The sequence below is a fragment of the Epinephelus lanceolatus genome, chromosome 13 (genome assembly GCF_041903045.1).
Source record: "Epinephelus lanceolatus isolate andai-2023 chromosome 13, ASM4190304v1, whole genome shotgun sequence".
NCBI classification, from domain to species: Eukaryota; Metazoa; Chordata; class Actinopteri; order Perciformes; family Serranidae; genus Epinephelus; species Epinephelus lanceolatus.
The window spans coordinates 26,766,533-26,785,743 of record NC_135746.1 but is presented as its reverse complement, the minus strand read 5'-3'; positions in this window follow the sequence as shown (position 1 = coordinate 26,785,743).

The window sequence follows — 19,211 nt, the reverse complement described above, 5'->3', positions numbered from 1 at the left end:
ACAATGGGATCGATCAGATACAACAATTAGGCGAGGTTATGAATTAAAATAGCTTAATTTAGAAATAATTCAGCTATAGCTATATAGTATGACTCGGATTGTTGAATTTTTATGTGCAAATGTGCTAAAATAATTTGAATAAGCTGCTCTTTTTTATTTTATTTTATTTTTTAGTTATTTTTACGCATGCATGAAACCATCTTTTGATGATCATTATTTATTTTTTTCTTTTCATAGGGGGAGGGGGGGTTACTATGAGTGTTGCCTTTGTGAGGAACCGACAGAAGCACGAGACCTTTTCTCTTTTCAAATCAGTGTTGTGTGTGTGTGTGTGTGTGTGTGTGACCAGAGGCGCGTGTGTGGTTGAATGGAAGAATGGACGATGGAGAGTGCTGCTTTATTATCATTAATAATAATATTTTTATTATTATACAGTAATATAATAATATTTTTATTATTATATTACTGTATTTTTATTGTTATTATTTGGGCTGACAAATCAGAAGTGGGACTATTTTTTCGGTCAGTCGGTCAGCCTCGTGACCCGTCTCCCTCTCTCTCTCTCTCTCTCTCTCTCTCTCTCTCTCTCTCTCTCTCTCTCCCTCTCTCACACACACATACACGCACTCTCTCTCCTGTCTTTCTCCTCGTGCTGCTGTAACTCACCTGAGCACGCGCCCGCGGGGTGGTCCTGCTCTGCTGAACGGAGCCGTTGTGGTGTTGTAGAGGAAGATGATGCAGGTTTTTGTTTGTTTGTTTGTTTGTTTGTTAATATTTATTTGAAAGCAAAAGGGGCTCTAGGAAAAAAATAAACACCAGGCTATAATCTGGTGAAATACCCTCTTTAACACAAGTTAATTATTTTGCTTGTCGTATTGCAGGATCAAATAGTAACAGGTGTACAAAGCCACACAGTGCGCACCCTGCCTATATCATCAGACTGAATACACAGCACACACAGCCTATTTGCTGCCTTGCCCTTAGGCCACCCGGGAAGCAACAGAAGATACAAAACGTGAAAGCAGAAGCCCCCAAAAAGCTTGTGGTCACAGCCCTGAAGAGGAGCAAAGGGAAATAAAGGAGAAGGGGAGGAGAGGAAGCTGAAGGAGGAGAGAGGAGAGTCTGTCAGATTTCCTGCCATTCAAAACAAACCAGCAAGAGAAGGAGAGACAGAGAGAGGGAGGGAGGGATGGAGAGAGCACAGATAAGCCCTAATCAGTCTTGTTTTGGATGTGTTTTTTCTCCCCTACTCAGCTGTAACTGTAACCAAAGCGACTCCCTGATATTATTAAAGTGCAGACTGTGACCGTGCTGACGCCGGGACGCCGAGATTGACTCTGCACTTTAATTAAGGAACTATTTCTCCTCCCATCTGTTACTGCATGCGTCTCTCTCTGTCCTAATCGCTTACTATGATACTACTAATAATAACCATTTATATATATTTTAAATATTGTTTTATATATATTTAAATTAGAAAATGTAGATATTTTGCTCCTTTAATAGTATTATATTGATTTGTCCTCATGGCACCGTTTCTCCAAATGCAAATATATTTCCCACCACACAGCAAAGGAAAAAAAGGCCCCCAAACAAGCTTAAATATTCTCCAAGATCTTCATTTGCCACTTGATCAGGATTATTTAGCCTATAGTGTTGCAGTCACATCAGGAGAAAAAAAAGTCCCAGGCCCAGGCGGAGACACAGGCAGTGCCTTAAATAGCTTCCTTTAAAAAGTTCTCAAGGCCTTTTATATTTTAATTAACCGTTACCGATTGTTTTGCCTCGGGGCTCGACGTGAAACCTCTGCACGACGAGACCGGTGAAGGCCGGTTGTCGCACGCCAGGTATTAAAAAACGAAAGAGAGAGAGAGGGGTGGAGGGGGAGAAAAGGAGGAGGATGAGGAGGAGGAGGGATGAATGGGAAGGCCACCGGGCAAAAGAGAGATGGAGGGAGCAAGAGAGAGCTTTGGTGTCAATTAAGATACCTTAAGTGATTCTTAATGTGATCATATGTTCAGGATTTTGTGATACTCGTCTTATTTTTGGACAAACATATCAAAAGAAGCTCACCAAAATTATGTTTGGGGCGCAGAAACGCGAGCTGAGATGGTTTGATTGCAGCTCTGGGCAGTAAATCATGCTGACATATAGGCCTTCAGTGGAGATACTATCAGCTTAACCTGCTTCCTCTCACATCATCATCAAGCTTGGATCAAAAGACTGAAATGTAACTGTAGTTGTGCAGGTTTGAGACACAAGAATTCAGTCAGATTTATTTTTAAAGCGACTTTAAAGCCATCAGATTAAGTTTCCTGCAGCCCCAAAATGCGCACACTCCATTGACCGGCGTCCAAACGGATCACCGCGCGCACCAGTCACATTTAGTTATTTATATCAGTTGGTTTCGGTGATGAGCTGTGTTGCCTGAGATAGATATAAATATATGCAAGGCAGTGCAGCCACCGTCGCCGCCAACCCGAGGCACCAGTTGCACGGTAGACGGTCCCTAATAAGGCTTAACGCCGGCGAGTGGCCCCGCTTTTACCGGGGGCTGGGAGCGCCGCACCAGATGCGCACTGATCTCCGGACAGGAGCCAGTCCATCTGCCGCCTGACGAGGCAGGGAAAGGCCCGAAACCCCGCGCAGCACAGCCCAGAGGCGAGAATTTAGATCAGCCCCGAGGTTTTCTGGATGGGCCACTGCTCCTGCAGAGAGCATGAGGGGGCCCTGATGTCATATTTCTGGAGCGAATGTCAGAAAATGAAGACTCGGAAGATTAGGAGTGGAGCTCATGTGCGCACTTGTGACCTTTATTATTGTAGCTGAGGAGATATTTGTACTCAGATAGAATAATGTCAGGGAGAATTAAAGATCACAGTTCCCTCTGAAATAAAAATATCGCCATTTATGTTCGTTCCGTTTCGATGACTTTTCCAAAAACCAAAATAAACTAATCATCAAATTTGGCACTTAAATGGCGCGTAATATTAAATAAAATGCCTTAAACGCAACTACGGGCTTTAAATCTACCAGTTTCACTTCAACAAAGTTCATAATGGAAAAATAAATATTTCCCACGTGTTAACAAGCCACATATCACCTCTCTCTATCGGTCCTGACTGGTTTAACTGGTTTATTAGCAGACCACAACTTACTTATCACACATAGCCTGCAGTCATTTAGCCTATTGCTACCAGAGTAAACAGTAATCCCCTTATAGGCTTTAAGGCTTCTGCAAGTATATTGTGTCACATTGCAGCACTTATAGCTGGTGATGATGCGTTTAATGAGTGTAGGACTCCATGCTGAGATATAATGAGCCTATAGGCTATAATGTGCATTTCCTTTCCACGGGTTGCACGCCTCTAATAAACTGTGTATATACAGTATGTGCAATTTAATTTGTCATTAATCACCTGCAGTCTGAAGTTAGAGAAGAGAAGCATATTTACTGTCTGCTTCCAATGTGTGCACATGTGTTGTGCTTGTTTATGAGTCTGGTTTGGGTTTTTAATCATCTCCGGTCAGACACCGGCCTCATATGGCCATGAGCGTCCGTTAACTCGGTCTCATATGTGTGTGTGTGTGTGGGCCTGCACCTTTCCAGCCAAACTAACGACTGGCATTAATGAAGGGGGCAAACCATATAACAAACGGCCCAGAAGATGTTTGTCCTCCATCATCAGCAGAAAAAGCAATTAAGAAAATGGTGTGTGACCTACATAAAGGATGCGCCCTCGGAAGGAAGCACAGGTTAATATGCTAATATGGATCTGCTAATTGTGGGGATTTACTCGTCGGTTCGCGTGAGGGGAGGGGCTCGGGGCGTCACTGCCTCGGTTTTTAAGCCTTCAAGATTTGCAGCAAATTAATTTCTCCCCATGCAGTGCGTGAGGTGAGGAGAGCAGAGGAGGCAGGAAACAGGTGGTCGCTGTTTAAATGGACAGTCAGGGAGAAACAGAGCAGACTGACAAAGAAGAGAGGAAAAAAAATCTGGATTATAATCTCCTACTTTTCTGCTTTTTTTTCTCAAATTTCCTGACATTTATTTTCATTTTCATGCATTTAAACAAATGTATAAAATACATCTGTCAAGTGCACAAATCAAATTAATTATTATCGCCCCAGGGTGACACCCCCCCAACCTCACCCTCACCCCCACACACCCACCCCCCCCCCCCCCCCACACACACACACACACACACACAGAGCCGCAGGACAGTTAGGCTACTTCAAGGACCCTGCATCTCTCCAGGAAACACTACTTTTAAAGAGAGAAAGAATACAGGGTGCTCAGGTTACCTGTCACAAGAGGCAGCCACCGGGTATCACTGCCGGTTTGTGTTGTCAATTAGTGTGTTTAATTGTTGTTCTTTTGTTGCTGTAATTACTCCTGAAGTCAGTGCAGGAGTTCAGTTCAGGGCAGACACGTGTCAGCTGCTGCGAGAGCACTAAAGAAAAGGCCAATCTGCTGCCAACGGACAGTCACTCAGCAGCATATTGGATATATGTAATCCTTAGATAATAATTATTATAAACAACAAGCCATGCGTTTATACGTCATGACCTTTCTGCTCTTTTATTGTGATTTTTTTTTAAAATTTATTAATTCAACATTTCTAAAGTTTAGTTATAAAACAACAACAAAAAAAGTCTTTGCTTTTTTTTCTATTAAAAAAAACTATAAAAAATAAAATAAAAGCAAATTAAATGGCGGTTACCACGCGGTCTGTTGCGGGGTTTCGTAATCATTCAAACAATCAATTAAAGCTCCCCTATGGTTAACAATATTTGAATTGGCCGATTAAAGCCATCACGCGGCCATAACTGATGCTATAAAATTGATCTCAAAAACTTAACTTCAGCAGCTGTTGGATCAGTAAGCCTAGTGTGTGTATGTGTGTGTATAAGTGTGTGTTTGTGTGTCTGTGCGCGTCGATCGATGTTCATTAACTTCTCTTTTCAAGAGTTTCTGAAGTGCTCCTGAAGATCACACGAAAGCTAAAAGTCTTTTGACTATTTCTCATCCAGTGTATTTGTAATGCACAGATGGGAGGAAAGAGCAAAATGTACTTTAATATTTTCATCATTTCCTTTTTCCTCATCCTCTTCCTCACTGTTTTTTTTAAATTCAGCAGCTATGAGATGCAACAGGCAGCAGAAAAATAACTTTATGACTTATAAATTCATCAATTATCTCACTGGGTTCTGGTTGGCTGTGTGTAGATACGCAATGTGTCTGTATTGTGTCTGTGGGGTTTAGAATATTATGAAAATACATGTCAGTGTTAAAAAAGTAAATTGCTTGTGTGATTACTTTAGATATGGCTCCAGGCTTCTTCTGCATGGTGAGTTCAGTGCCAAGAGTCAAGTGGGTATTTGACCTTTTGGCATTATCCTCAGTGCAGACACTTTCAATAGATGTCAAACTTTGGACAGCTGTCTTATAAATGTAAGACAAAGTTACCAAACTACTGCAGCTGGTTGCATTTGGCAGTGAGCGTAGTTTTTTTCCTGTTGTGGATCCAGTATTGTTTCTAATGTGGTTTTCAGTGGAGAATCTCTGAATACAAGGACTCCGGCAATGTCTGGCTGTTATTATAAATGGAGTCATATTGGTGGGATACCAAATCCCACTATGACACAGTCAAGTCCTGCCCACAAGTCGGTCTTTATTGCGACAACTTGCATTTGGATGTCATAATTCAGCCCTTTTGACGATGTGGACTTGTCTGCAGCTGTTCCCTTAGTGGAACCGCTGACTTACCACCAATCACTTCCTCACTACCTGCTGAATTTGTATCCATCAGGAACTTTCGTCTGTTGGCTATACCTTTTTGGCCTGCAACCCTTTAAAACAATGGGGTGTTTACTTGCTATCACGTAGTGCATGTCTCATGGTGTTAACCAAAGGTGTTTTTTATTTGTTTAATTTGAATTATTTTCAGTGGCCTTCCTAATTCCAAAGATAAAAACAAAGATTAGATGAAGCATAATTATATTTTCACTGCTCCCTTTTCCTCTTTATCATCATCTGACTGCTCAGGTTTTGATGTGAACCCTTGAACTATGTCTGTAAGGGCTTCTTAGAGGCAGCTGTTGGCACAAATGGTAACTAATATTTCTACCTATGTTTTCGTTATTTTTCAGTCACCTAAAATATAAATTGTTGTGTTTCGTTACCTTAGAATGAGCCATTTATATCTACATACCGAGCGGGTTCTCTTCCACGCAGTCCACCATGTTGTTCTACAGTAGCCCAGAATGGACAGAACAAACACTGGCTTTAAGTAGCACCATTCACATTTTCTTGTCAGGTCACCATAGTTCTCCTATACTCTTTGCACATGGGAGAAGTTTTAGTTCTGCAACGTCACCGCTAAATGCCACCAAATCAGAGGTGGAGGACTCAAGTCACATGACTAGACCTGAGTCAGGCTTAAGTCACAAATTTGAGGACTTGAGACTTGCTCGACTAACACTGATAAAAGGCTCTATTTGATTTCGACTTGGTAGTCATGACTTGAGACAGATGACTTGAACATACTTGACTTTAAATATTTGCATTTTTCTATTTAATGGGAAGTTACATTTTGTTTTTGAAACATGATTGGATGTTTTCTAAAGCAAAGTGCGTAAACCTTGCAACGTACTAGGACACAGCAGACCAGCAAAAGCCAATATACAAGGCAGCTATCATTAAGGGAGTTAGTTCAAAAATAATACATTTGGATTCAAGGATTATGTTGTTGATAATGATAGACAGACTTGATTTTACTTGCCTGATTCTCAACACAGTAACCTGGGACTTGCGCATGTGTGACTTTCTCCCACGTCCACATTAAATCCTACACACTGGACCTTTAAAACAGTCGGATGTTCACTACTTATTGAGCGTCTACTGGTTGTCAACCAAAGAGTGTTTTTTGTCTTTGTTTTATGTTAATGATTTTTAGAGGCCTAAAGAGGTGAAATGATGAAGTCATTAACAAGATTAAAACAAATATTAGACGAGGCATAATTCTTTCCTCTCCCTTTTCTTTCTTATCATCATCTGACCGCTCATGTTTATCTTGTGAACCCTTGGACCACGGCTTTAAGGCATCTTTAATTAGGTTGCTGTGTAGATATTAAAATGGTCTAAAATCAAATAAGTCAAATTAAATTTGCTTGTGCATATTAAAAAAAAAGATAAAATGGTTATTTATTTACTTAAATCTTATCGATCTCATTGAAGCGAAAAAAAAATGGGTTCAGGTATAGGACAAGAAAGAGCATCAAGAGAAAATGAGAGGCTGTCTGCACACTTTTTAATCTCCCAAGTTTTATCGATGCGAGGTGTTCTCAGGCAAAGCATTCATTAGCTTGGACATTTAACTGTACGGAATCCTTTTCCTTTACTATGTTGTCTCATCTCAGCTCTACAGGCTCCTTCCTGTCCAGTCTTTAGTGCTTTCCATCTTCTTTTCTCACTCTATTTCAGGTTTCAGCATGTGTTAACAACACATGTCTTGACTGTTGGTTAGAGCTGCAATGATCAATCGATTAGTTGTCAACTGTTTAATGAAATCGCCAACTAATTTGATGATGATTAATCAGTTTGAGTAATATTTTAAGAATGCTATTCTATGATTTAGGCATCTTAAATGTGGATATTTTCTGGTTTCTTTACCCCTCTCTGTCAGTAAACTGAATATCGTTGAGTTGTGGACAAAACAAAACATTTGAGGATGACATCTTGGGCTTTCGGACACACTATTCAAACTTTTTCTGACATTTTATAGACCAGACAACTAATCGATTAATTGAGGAAATAATCAACAGATTAATCGACTATGAAAATAATCGTTGGTTGCAGTCCCACTTACCTATACACTGTGCTGAAAACAACACCAGATCAGTTGTTTCTGTGCAACCAGGCAAGAAAAGATCAGCAAAGACTCAAACAGCTTTTCAGTTTTATCACAGCCTGTCTTTGTTTCAGTGGCCCAGAACCAGGCTCCTCCTCTGGACATATATTTAAAGCATTTTATCAATGATCTGTAATGATCTTGTGTTCCTGAAATGTTAAAACACATACTTTTACTTGTGTTATTTTCATGCATGCAAGAGTCTTTTCCCCTGTTATGCTGTTCTTCTCCCAGCCAGCAGAGTGCGCCGCTCTGGCAGTGCAGCCTGAGGGGAGATTAACCTGCAGGTCTTTGAGAAAAGGGAGGGCATACACACACACACACACTTACATACACACATACACAGATTCACACCCTGTCTCACTTTGAAAGCTAGTAAGTATACACATGCAAGGGGTGGTGGGGCAACGCAGGTTCAATGACTTTGATCGTGTAATTCCTGTGTAATCTCTGTAATCTTTTAAAGCGGAGCTGTTTGAATGTATGTTGTGTGTGTGTGAATGTGTGAGTAACAGTGTAGGTAATGTATATTGGATTAGCAAGATGAAATGGAGGCCGAGGCTACCGCTTAAAAGAAATCTTTAAGAACCAAACGGTCTGGCCGGTCGGTCTAACACAATTTTTATTCCAGTACAGTTAGACCAGTAGATACAGGCTGGAGGTTTTTACTGTGAACCTGTGAACGATAACAGAAAGCGTGGACCATGTTTATGCCACATAGACGGAGTTGGAGCTCCCAGTTTTAGCTCTTTTAAAGTGTTCAGTCAAGGCATCTTTTTCCATCGTGTGGATGTGTGTTAGACAGATATTTTCCTCATGAGATACCGCAGACTTCACAGTCAACTGGAGGACAGCATTTACAGGTGTCTTGAAGGCCTCCAGGCAGCACACATTGACCTTTTGACCTCTTTTATTATCATAAAGTTCCATGGGATGTAAGCCACTGATGTTCCTTCTGTTTGTTGCATGACAAAGTAAGCATGTTATGTATCTTTAAATGGAATAAATAAGAAATAAAGCACGATCATGGGAACTAAAACTTTGAGCTTTGTGTGTCATCTTTCTATTTTGGGGAACTGCATCCACATACAAAACCATCAACTCCTCATTTATCCATATACAAAGAGTAAAAATCCTTGGGACTGACTGCAGTTGTAACTGTCAGGCTTTGATTAAATCAAGCGTCAGCATTTTATCGTTACCCCGTGCTTGGAAACACAAGCCATTGTCTTTTAAAGCCTATTAAACAATGGTTGTTGATATTAATCATATGAGAGTTCAAGTGAGGCCAGCAGACCAAAACCTTGGCATCCAGCCAACATATTCAGTTTCTATTCAGCTGTTACTTCCAGTGTGGCCTTCAGATGACACAGTGCATTCAATTAATGTGTTTGGACAACAGTTTGACTCACAAAGATACATCTTTCAGAGTATCATTTTGAATATCAAACACCCCCTGCAGACTTCAACAGTGGCTGTAAAAAGTTAGTAGTTTTGTCTATATGGAGCTAGTCTGAGTGGACGGAAGTTCACTGCATAGATCAGCCTCTCATTGGGCGGAACGAGCCACCCGCTGAAGTCCCGCTCTACCACCTCCGGTTGCAGTTTTCAACACGTCCTTTACTATCTTTTGCGGTGTTTGATCTTGCGGGGATGTAGCCATTTTTCTGCCATGTTCTGCCAAATTGCAGATGGTCACACCGGAAGAGGGGAAAAAATTAGCTTGTCCACTGAGTGTCACGTTTCTATCATTGCCAATAGGAACAGCGGTCGATAAATACCCCTGACTACTGCAGAGTCATTTGTCTCTATCGTAGCCTTTCCTAGATGACACATTTTGCATCATCTGACAGATTTTCGCTGCCTCTCGGGCTGTTGCTCAAACTACAAATTGTACTTCCTCATTTTTGTATGCCCACTGCCACTGCAGATACACAGAGTAGGCTATAGGACTGCATCTGTTTTTTTCAGACCAAAGTCAGACCAAATGGTAAAACTGAGCACTGCTGATCAAATATGAACCAAGATTCTGTTACTGTATTTTCTGTTTCTTGCCTATAATGTTTTCAGAAACATATTTTAGCTTGCCGTGTAACTGTAATAGTAAAAGATTCTTCATTACCAGCCGGCCGTCACATTGTTTTCGAAGGAGACGGCCGAAACCAACTCTCATTGCATAATGCACCAGTGAGAGTTTATCCATCCGGTGCTGCGCAGTGCATTTTGGTAGTTGTAGGTTTTCTACCTTTTGAGCAAAAGTGAATGCCACAGTGTGGCATGTAGCACCAATTTCAAAAGTATTTGCATCTTTCTACTGCATAGACAGCCAAGTTTTAGGAAAAGATTATCTTTCCAGTAGTGAAATACTTCCTTAACTCTCTGCAAGGGCAGAAAATATGCTTTATATCTTGTTTTTCTTTTTCAAAATGCTGAACCATTCCTCAGATGGTGCTTGTGGTCTGGGCACTCACAGGTTTCCTTGAAGATGTCACAGTGGACCACCACAAAAATAAGTGATCAATATAGCTCAAACAGAGAACGTAGTAGTGTTTAATAAAGCTTTCGCTCTTACCATCTGCTGAACCCAACCCATCCCAACCCATTAAATATCTCTGGACTTTGACGTCTACATTTGGCACGCTAGGTATTCTTCTGCGTCTGTTGATGATGTTCTGGGACGCTGTGTCAATTTATACTTGTTACATGTATGTGTCTTTTCAAAATGCACTTCCCTTTTCACAGGATATGTGCAGTCTTTGCTCGTTAGATGCATGAAGTCTTTGTCAAAATAAACTTATAATGTCAGTCAAACACCTTGTATTTATGTTCATTCCCATGTGCAGCAAAAGTACATGGTTAGGTTTCGACAAAAACATGACAGTTTGGCTCTACATTCATACGGGAAGCTAACAGCAGACTCCCAGGTGAAAGTCCGGGGTTTGTTGGACCCATCCATCCCCTCCCTCCTGCCCTACAGGGACTTTCCATAAACTTATATCACATCGTTACTGGTGGCCTTTGTGTGTTGGTATCTTACGCGGACGCTGACTGACATAGCGCCGGTATTTGGCCACTTCGGTTGGTGGCTGCTGCGTCAACAACTGCTGCCACCTGGTGTGGATTACACCACCATGAAAGATGACTTTGTGAGTAGGTGTTTAATGCCCAGATTACTGACAGAGTGGTGGCATTTCACATGTTTGGAATGAGAACAGGCTGAATATCAGCAACACTAACACAGTTTTGCCCTCAATCTTGTGACATAACCATCTCCACCTTTCAAAGAACCCCTCTCTTTTTCAACATGACCATGGATTTCCATTTTGCCCCTTACAGGCCACCATTAGCCATACTGATTCCCACCCCCGCTGTCAAACTCGACTGTCTCACAGTGTTGTCTTTTTAGCCTTTAATGCTTTTGTTTATCCTCAAACGGCAACAGAGGCAGATCTAAATGGGGAAAAGTGCGGATGAAACAATACCCAAATCGAGCAGAGAGGACTGAGAGAGATGCTGTAAAAGTTGAAAGCAGAGTTGGTCAATTATAACAGACTCCTCCGGCTTTGAGCCTTTGGTCGACCATAAGCTCATACGCTGTTTTCTTAAGTCATCCGCTGCCAGAGAAATCCTGTTTACTGTGTAACAACCAGCATGGATGTCAACCGCAGCGTACACGCATGCACCTGAGATCACAGACCTGCTGCTTTATGGCAAGACAAACACCCACATTACACACTCACACACACCGCAACACACAGGACACACACCACAACAACACTGATATAAGCATATAAGGGGTAGATGAACGTGTGTGTGTGTGTGTGTGTGTGTGTGTGTGTGTGTGTGTGTGTGTGTGGTTACTTGACTGCTCCTGTATAATTACCAGGGAAGTCTCCTGATGTGGAACCTTTGCTGTTCTCACAATGAACCCATTTACCGCTGCAAACCATCAAACACCTGACAAACACACACACACACACACAGAGGCTGATGGTTTACATATACCAGCATGCACACACACATACACACTACAGGCCTAGAGAAACGCATATACACACACACACACACAAACCATTTCAAACGAATGCAGGGAAATAAACAGAGACGAGAGCACACAACCCCTTCACCCCTCTGGGAATTTTACTATTCTGCACTTCTCTGCTTCTCTCATCCCTCTCTCTCTCTCTCTCTCTCTCTCTCTCTCTCTCTCTCTCTCTCTCTCTCTCACACACACACACACACACACACACACACACACACACACACACACACACACACACACACACACACGCACACGCACACGCACACACACACTCTCTCTCCCTCTTTTCCTCTCTCTCTACATCTCTTCCTCTGCTCCTTTGTCTCCCTGATTATGCAGTCGATCCCAGGGTGCGCTACTCACTGAGATCATCCACCTGTCAATCTGAAGCACACACACACACACACACACACATTTTTTTTGCACACACCATTCCACCAGTGATATTGATACAGAGGAAATATTAATGACTTCACTCACCTGCAATACACCGTTGTATCTTGCACTTCCAACATCGGGCCATGCAATTCATCAAGACACAGTTCTGGAAACTTCCACTCAAAAAAAAAAAAAAAAAAAGGAGAGAAGTTCGTGAAATAACACTGAATGCTTTGTCCCTGAACACACACACACGCAGACGTGTCGGAAAGCGTCACATCAAGTGGTGAGAATGCAAGATGGCGTGTAGTCTTAGCTTCTTTAACACATGTCATGTTGTTTTTTAACACTTTGGCGCATGGATATCTCTTTATTAGTATTTCGGATGGTGCAATCACAAAGCATGATATGTATGTATTACAGTGATGTCTTCACAGGAAGGGAAATACTGAGGCAGCGAAGATGGATATGGATGCACATATGGTATAAATATATCATGTCAGCATCCTCTTAGTCATAGCCTTTGAATGCTTGTTGAATTATCACATGCTTATTCAAGTGTATTGTTTTTTTTAGCATGTTGATGCTTAACCTACGTCTAGTGTTGCCCCACATATGAACTTCTTTGTATTCTCACATCATGACCATCAGTCAATATATTTAATTATCAAACAAGGCAGAATAATAGGTGTTTGAATGATGATACTGAGCCTAATGGATTAGGTTAGTCTATGGGCTCTGCCAGAAGCCCATTCGTTATTAATGAAGATGTAAATCTTGAAAATGTAATACATACTTTTCACAGAGCATTTAAAACTAAAAAAAATAAAAAATAAAAAATCTGCTTACCTGGATAAAATGAATCCATGCAAATTCTTTTAGTGGAGTTCAACTTTCATGAACTTTTGCTGCATTCAGGTGCTCCTCAGATGATCCCATTTCTCAAGTTAGGGAATTAATGTGTGTTCAGGAACTTTTAAGTTGTAATGTGGAAAAAACATGGACAAAAAAAAGACATGGTACATTTTATTGCTCAAAGCAACACATTCTCACTCCGACCTCATAACATATCGACATTTGGTCATGGACTCTCCATGTCCACATATGACGTGCAAGGTACCCTGGGTGCATTGTTGACGTTATTGGAGACCGTGTCAGGTTCTGCCCATTACGTACATTGTCTTCTAGGGATAGACCGATATGGATTTTTTAGGGCCGGTGCCGATACCGATTTTTTTCCATCACCCTTAGCCGATGACCGATTATGGACTGCCGATTTTCTTGAGCCAATATTTGGGGCCGATACTGCTTTTGCTCCCTCAATTTACATCAAAAAAATGACACAATGATAACAAATATTACAGGTCTCAAGTTTAAAATAAGAAACATTTATTGAACAGTAAAAAATACTAAAATAAGATGGAAAGTTGAGGTAGAACAGGTAGAATATTATTATTATTATTATTATACATTCAAATAAAAAAAAGTTCAGTGCTCTTAAATCTTCCAGTAATGTCTTTATAAAATAAACAAATATTTAAGCTGAAGCATAAATAAAACAACAATTACTGTACACAGTAGGATTCGCTGCATGTGCGCTGCAGGGTCTTCCGACAACACAGAGCTGCCCGTGGATGCCTGTCTGTAAATCATGCCAGGAAAAAATAAATCCGCGAACCCACGCGCGTATCAGCCGATGCCGATACAAGTAAAAAACTCAAATATCGGCCCGATATATCGGCTGGCCAATGTATCAGTCTATCCTTAATGCACATTGTACTGTTAGCGACCAAGCTAACAAGGTTGCTAACCTTTCAGTAGCCTAACTCTTTATTGAATTAAATTATGTAATCCTGAGGACAAAATGCCCGAAGGAGTGGACAGCCCAGTGCAGAGAAAATAGAAGCAAGTTTAGAGAGTGTTTGTGGCTGACTAGTGCTTGCGTGCTCCCAGCTAGCAAACATGTTGATGGTTAGCTAACCAGCTACAGCTTTTTCCTCACCAGCCCAATAACTGTATATAAAGATCCACCCCACTTTATCTCACTGTACAAATATTAAGCCAAAATATCCCATATACGGCTGCTACCATCATGGCAAGAGCAGGATTAGAACTCTCAACCTCTGCATTATAAGTCAACCACCTTACTCAACTATTATGGAAACAGCTGATGGTAGAGGGTTATAGTAGGTTTTGAGAGGATGAATTATGAATTGAATCAAATTCTTTTTAATTTAGCTGGCTGGAGACTGACATTGAGTAAATATCAGCTGACCATATAATGTTGAAATTGCTATTACAGTCACATTGGTTGCACATGAATCATTCACTGCCATCTTCATAGCATTATTGATTATATCTAACACAAGTTAATTGGGTGGTAATAGTTGACATAACTGGATTTTTTTTTGAGTGTAGAGACACATTCAAAATAAACGATCTGATATTACTATACTACTCAGAAAGATAAATACTTGTAGGAGACTTGTCTTAATCTTGTTGTTAAGTACTGACTTACCTTTGCCTGGTATTGCCACCTATGCTTTATAAAGAAAAATACATTACAGTATAACGTGCATTAACTGTTACCTTACCGCTGGTGTGTAGATATGAAAATGTAAACTGTAAATTAAAAGCCCTAGTGCAAGACGCTACCAAGGGCTGTGTTAGCCTCGCCAGATGCAGAGGTTTTCAAATCACTGGTAAATAAATCAATTATAATGAAAAAGTAAAATGTAAATAAAAAGCCCTGGTGCAAGACGCTACCGAGGGCTGTGTTAGCCTCGCAAGACGCGAAGGCTGCCTGGGGCTTTATCAGTCCTGCCAGACACAAAGGTTTCCCATCAGCGCCGTCGGTCTTCGTCATCGGACTCGCTGTCCTCGGGCCAACTCTGGGACTCAAGGACAGTCAGGCAGTGTCTTCTGTAGGTAGGTGTACATTCATTGTTAATACACTCCACACCTGTCCCGGTAGATTTAACACATTCTGTCCATGAAAACATCCATTTACACCAGAAATCATCAATTAATGTCTGTTTGAATCCAATCTGGATTAACACTTAATAACTTGGTGTGAACCATCCACATTTCATCTCTAAAAGTTACACGGTTTCTATCTGATGTGCAAAAGGACAGATCTGAACTGTGTGGAGGCCTTATTTACCTGACCTTGGCTGGGTCACCATTCTGTGACAGTTCAGGCGTTTCTCAATACCAAATATGCCAAGGGGGTGGGGTTTATGACTTTCAATACAGCCAGCCACCAGATGTTTTGGCCTCACTTCTGGGGAGTTGTCATGTCGTCCATCTTTATTATTCCATGATCTAGTCCTGCGAGTAGTCACCAGGTCAACAGGCTTCTGAATTTGGCTCTGCCACTTTCTGGCATGACTGGGTCATAAAACAGCTGGGCATTGTAGTTTTTTTTTCAGGAAACGTCACTCAAACAGGTGTAAATGGGGCCTTTGTTGTGGATTATCTAGTATATAGTTTTGAGACAAGAGTGGAGGTGTACAGCACAAAGGAATAGACAACATCAGCCTTTTGGTACGCAGACATTACTTGATGATCCATTCATTATTGGTTTAGGTTTGTTTCATGTATTTTGTTGACAATATAAAAATCTGACCACAGAATATCATCAGACATTCAATATTCACTTTTAACCCAACATTTTGCCTTTGGTATGCCGCCAGAAAATCTAAAGACATTAATGCCAGATGATGTTTTAGTTCCCGTAGAATTAAGCTTCTGAATCAGGATTATGTCAGTAATTAATCTGTTGGCAGCCTCTCTTTTCACACCACCACACTGAAATGTTTTCTTTAGCTCAGGTCAAACAGAAACCTTCATTAAAGGATGAGGACGGCATCAACTGGCCCGAAATGGGAAATCCTGTTTCTGCATGGTAGATAGATAGAAAGATAGAAAGATAGATAGATAGATAGATAGATAGTGTCGTCTTCATAGCTCATTTCTCTCTCTGTCTCACTCCATCACTCTCTGTGAGATCCTGAGGCCTTAGCCTCATGTGCTCTGATGGTAGGGGTTACCATGGCAACGGAGTGCTCTTGTGGCCCTGGATGTAGGCACACATACACATTCGCTCTTCCTCCTCTCCCTCGATCTCGCTCCATCTCTTCATGCATACATATTCGGAGCTACAGGTGCCCCCAAAAGTATCATCCTTCCTGATTTTTGATTGACACACTCGAGGGGCGGCGGATCACAATTAGTGATGGTGCTAATTTCCCACAATGCCCTGCAGCCACTGGGCACCCACTGCGCCCGCAGCCAGCTCATCAATATTCATGAGCCATCTGATGAATATGCAAATGGAGCAGCGCGGCGGTGTCCAGGTGAATAACCGCAGCTCACCAATCAGAGGCCGCCGCGTGCACTCGACTTCCAGGGGTGGGAGACGTGACAGGAAATGGCATCTCGGGGCATCAAAGGCAACTCATCATGATTACGATTCTAATTAATGCATGAAATCTTGATCATAAACATTGAGATCTAAATTAAGACTCACCTTAATATCACAGATTACACCAAATACAAGGCTTTACTTACTGAATTCAAACCAAAACGTCTGCTTTAATCTGCTAATCCTAATATTAAACTCTGTCCTTGCACCTTTAATACTCAATTTAAGTCTAGTATTTACTAAATGGATCATGGTTCTTCAATTTAGATTTAATCCTAATCTCTTATCCTCATAAAAAAACAAGCTGTAACTCTAACCCTAACTGTTTTATACATTATAAACCTAATCTTATCTTTAAAACATCATCTAATTCTACTGAATAACATGTATCATACCACGACCTCTAATCTCAAACTCTTGAATTGTAAATCTATTTTTTAACCTTAATGCTAACCTTTCTCATAGATTATAAAGGCATTATCTTAATTTCAATGGACTATAAACCTGCTGCATTTGATTCTAATGTTAACGATTTAATTCTTTTTTTTTTTTTTAAGATATTTTTTGGGCATTTATGCCTTTAATCAACAGGACAGCTAAGTGTGAAAGGGGGGAGAGAGAGAGGGAGTGACATGTAGCAGGGGGCCACAGGCTGGAGTCGACCCTGGGCCGCTGCAGCAACAGCCTTGTATATGGGGCGCCTGCTTTATCCACTAAGCCACCGACCTGGCCTTTACCTTGCTACAGACGGTATAAAATGTTGATTTTAATTAGACAAAATAACTTATAAAAGTCATACCTAGCTCATGAAGACATAAGTAGATAAACATGGTCCTAGATGTTGAACTGTATAGGAAGATTTAGAGATTAAAGCCTGACTGATAAATTTGTGGGACACATTTATCAGCCAATATTATCTTATCACCGATATATTAGTGTTGCCATATATATTCTGTAACGATACACTGCAGTTTAGAAATGTCAAAGGAATTCGTAATAAGAATAACAACACTCAGACATCGAAAAAGGAAATATTTTCTTTAATTTGTGATATTCTTTAAAGTTTCAAATATCAAAATCAGGTTTGGTCTGGCCCTGTCGAACATGTGAAGCCAAAAGGACCCTCACCTATTTGATCTCCTCTCTGAAGCACCTGCAACTGTGACCTTTGACAAGAAAGTTAGGATAGATTGACTGTGTGTAAACAGGATATCTGAAAAAAAGGATTTTGATCAGTTTTGACACCCAAGGCACAATGGAGTCAATTTGGGTGATGAACTTGATCTCGAATCTGAACAGTTAGGCTGTTTGTTTTTGTGCCGAACTCCAAAACTAACAGAGCTTTTAAGTCCTAAGGGGTTGTTTGCAGAGTCAAAAAAAAAAAAAAAAAAAAAATCAAACTCACTGTAATGAACTGAGGTGACAAGAATGACATCTGTGGGCGTAATGTATTTTCTAGTTTACACAAAGTCGGTTTCAGCATCTAGTTAAACAAACCGCCCTTAATTGTTGGAGGTTGGTTTCAAGAATATTTACGAGTAAATGCAGTCTACTAACCCTGCAACAGCATCTGTCTTGTTATTACACTATCGTATGAAAGTGTTATTGGTGTTCAAACATATAATCGCACATACACAAACACACGCAAGCACACATGAAGCCACACCAGGAGCTGCACTGCTGCAGATCTGGGAGAAAAACCAAAGCGGACAGATCAGAGCGGAGATATAATCAACCCTGAGTTCTGAGGAAAAAGCATTTCGCTCCTTCCCTCCAGTCCTCCTTTACCTCCTCTCATCTCAATACTATCTTACACCACCACCACCGCCGCTCCCTCCTCCATCGCCCCTCTGTGTTGGAGCTCAGTGCAGTGGCTGGTGGTGCTGGCACAAACAGACCCAGTGCAGGGTCTGAATAGACAAACCGGCAGCCGGCGTTGCTCAGAACCCACAGCACAAACTCTGAGATGGGGCTCACGTCAAGGCAGCGCTCCGGTGCAGAGTTCAGCTAAACCAGAAGGTTTATTGCTAGGTGTGTGCTTGTGTGCGGAGTGTGTGTGTGTAGGTGTTATTGAGAAGCATGGCTTTCCCCAGAGAGATCCTCCATTAATTGTGAAGTGAAGGAGCCTGAGGGCGACACCAGGGACCTCCATTAAACACAGACAGGCAACTGACAACCTCTCTCTCTCTCTCCCCACTTTCTTTTTCCTCTCACCCCTCATCCCCTCCCTCATTTATCCTCTAAAATTCAAATTCACATTCAAATTTAAACAAGGTTCATTGCCATGAAAGGAGCAACCTAATGTTGGCAAAGCAATAACAGCACACAAAAGAAAATAGTTTTGTTGATTCGGGGAGGCTGCAAACAAGGAATGCATCACCTAAATGTAGCTCGCATGCATAAGAGATCTGATCTTTTGCAAATTTCAGGCAGCAATTACCCTTTTTAAACA